The sequence below is a fragment of the Copadichromis virginalis genome, linkage group LG1 (genome assembly GCF_057382275.1).
Source record: "Copadichromis virginalis isolate Kocher_CV1m ecotype Utaka linkage group LG1, C_Virginalis_male_GT1.1, whole genome shotgun sequence".
NCBI classification, from domain to species: Eukaryota; Metazoa; Chordata; class Actinopteri; order Cichliformes; family Cichlidae; genus Copadichromis; species Copadichromis virginalis.
This window is the reverse complement of record NC_140618.1, coordinates 19,121,781-19,124,946: the sequence shown is the minus strand read 5'-3', so window position 1 is coordinate 19,124,946 and position 3,166 is coordinate 19,121,781.

The window sequence follows — 3,166 nt, the reverse complement described above, 5'->3', positions numbered from 1 at the left end:
TCTGCTGTTGTAGTCGGTCTTTGTTGATTCTATCTGAAACTCTGAGCATTCTTTTTACTTTTCTATACAGTGTGCAGTTGCCATAGGTATTAAAGGTACTGCACTGCAGTTGTTTTAATCATAGATATCTAATACACTCCAATTTGTCATGTGAATGGAGAGTACTCTTTACACATTAAGGTTAATTATGGAGTACCACAGGGATCTGTGCTAGGACCAATTCTGTTTACATTATACATGTTTCCCTTAGACCAGCGGTCCTCAGCCTTTTTTGTTCCATGGACCGGTTTAATGGCAGACAATATTTTCACAGACCGGCCTTTAAAGTGTGGTAGATAAATACAACAAAATAAAATGATATGACCAAGAGAACAAGGTGGTATTTTGTAAATATAATAGTAAATGTGAATTCACTGTGTAACTTTATTAGCAGCGTCCTCCTGAAATGTGCCAACAACATTGAGAGTACCATCCTCCTCTCTGCCCCTTAATGCTCTCTGGTTGCTATGATAACGCGTAAAATATTTCTTTCAAAATAAGACACACAACTACAACACGGGAAAGACCCAGGGAAACCGAGTTAACGATAAAACCCCTGAAAACCATAAATTTCACACCCGAGCTTCAACTCTCGCGGCCCGGTACCAGTCCGCGGCCCGGGGGTTGGGGAAGGCTGCCTTAGACAGTATCATTAGAAGGTATGGCATAAATTTTCCCTGCTATGCAGATGATACCCAACTTTATCTGTCCGTGAAGCTAGATAACACACACCAATTAGCTAGATAACACACCAATTAGTTAAACTGCAGCAATGTCTTAAAGATACAAAGACCTGAATGACTGCCAATTTTAGGGATGGGTACCGGATCTGACATAAACTGTAGTAACCAGACCGAAAAGCAGCGCACATTTAGGTGCTTTATTTCGGTGCTTGTTTTTCCTGAGCTGTGATACACTTCTAGCCAATCATTTTACGTTTCCGAGGATAGTAGGCGGGTCCAGGTACGTACGTTCTTTTAGAGCAGAGCTACAGATTTAAAATGTCCAAGGCGAAGCGGTCAAAAGTCTGGCTGTACTTCACAGCAAAAGATGCAAACTCAGCAGCAACAAGTGCTTTAAGCTGATACTGTGATACTGTCAAAGGAGGTAACACCTCAAATCCGATGAAACACCTGGCGACGCATAGCGGGTTTTTTTTAAAAGCCAAGAAATGCGCCGTATTTGATAGCTTGCTGCGAGACCTCACACCAAGCGCATCTACTGCGCGTGGGTTGCCTGTTATCAGATCCAGAGTTACCAACATCCCCAAAAACACGAAGAGTAGAGTCCTGGCCCCTAGCCCTGCCAGTGTAGCAGAAATGATGACGGATGATGATGGCAGCAGCAGCCGTTCTTCTCTGCGTGAGTAGCTTAATGTTGTTCGTGTGTGATTTACATTGAGTAGGCTAACCACGTTATTACATTAATGCATGTAAGGTGAACTAGCAAACATCATCATAGCTACATGCGTCTGTCTTCTTGTTTGATGGCAGATACTCCCTTCACCCTGGCCAAAAAGGCTAAAATGACCAAAGAAAAAGAGGGAAACGGCTAAACATGAGAGGTTTTTGGATAAGGTTTTTAAGCACTGCTTCCAGCCAAGAGTGATACCATATATGCCCCATAGCTGCAGAAAAGGCTAACATTGTTATCTTTTTACAAAAAACAGCTGAACATGAGAGGTTTTTGGACCAATTTTGTGTTCTCCATTCTTTAAGCACCGGTTTGAGCACCGTTTGAGCACCGGCACCGTTTCAAAAGTACTGATTTGGCACCGGTATCGGATAAAACCTAAACGATACCCATCCCTAGCCAATTTTCTGCTTGTAAATTCTGATAAAACTTTAGGTTACACTTGGCCCTAAACATCTTACAAACATGGTGTTTAACCAGATGCTGGGCTCCAGGAACACTGTGGAGTCTTGGAGTTATTTTTGACCAGAATATGTCCTTCAATGTTGGACTTCTTTTTCTTGCATTTGCACAATATCACTAAAATCTCAAACATACAGTCTTACTTAAAACTACAACCCGGTAAATAGTCTGTAAATAACAAGTAAGTGTTGTGACTTTAACATGAAAGCAAACAGAAACGATTCTTCACAACTGATTCATTTTAATTTGTGTGGTTTGTGGCTCAGAGTACTACGGAAGCGTAGAGCTGCCACCCAGGCAAAAGAAAAAGTGTATCACGTTATAACGTGAAAGGTTTATTGTTCTAACAAGATACTTTTCCTGTTTGTACAATATACTATTCACGTTTGAACAACATAATATCACGTTATTACAAGATACATATTATCACGTTCTTACAATATAAATATTATATTGTACGAACGTGATAATTATGTGTATATATATATATATATATATATATATATATATATATATATATATATATATATATATATATATATATAGCCACCTACTTACTTATTGAGCTTCTTATGATGCAACTAGCAGCTGCTGTTAACAACTTATTTACCTTAGAGGTTTGAGTAACAAGCCACAGACCAAGTAGCAAAAATGTCACTGCAATTTCTCCAGAAACGACATTGTCTAGTTTCATATTGCTATTCTAGCTCTGGTTTTTATTTGTATTGCTGTTGTTGTTGTTATTGTTCTTAATAGTGTGTTGTAAGCCTATTTGCCCTGCTCATAATATATATGTATAACACAATAACACACACATACACGTGTCGGTAGTTACTGACAGACCTGTTAAGCTTTACAGGAACATGAACAAATGTTCAAGCATTCTCTTTCTTTACCTTTTCTTCCCCTCTTACAAACTATTATCTTCTTCTTCTTCGAGTACAGTTGCAGCTGTTTAGTATTTGTTAGATTGCAACACCATGTTTTCCCAAACCAGTCGAGCAACATATTATGTATTCATTAAGTCTTTTGCAAGAGACAGGGAATTTGAGCTCACAACAACAACGACCACGTGTGTTCAGTTAAAGTTTTCAGGTATGGCGTTTTGCTTATTTAATGTTCTGCTTAGGCTGCACATCTAAACATATAAAACACTCATTTGAAAAGCTCTTCATCGACGTGTCTCCGCCCTCGTTGCTGTTACTGTGTCGGTGCTTCGTCACGCTTCCTTGTTTATGTTTTTTTCTTTTTT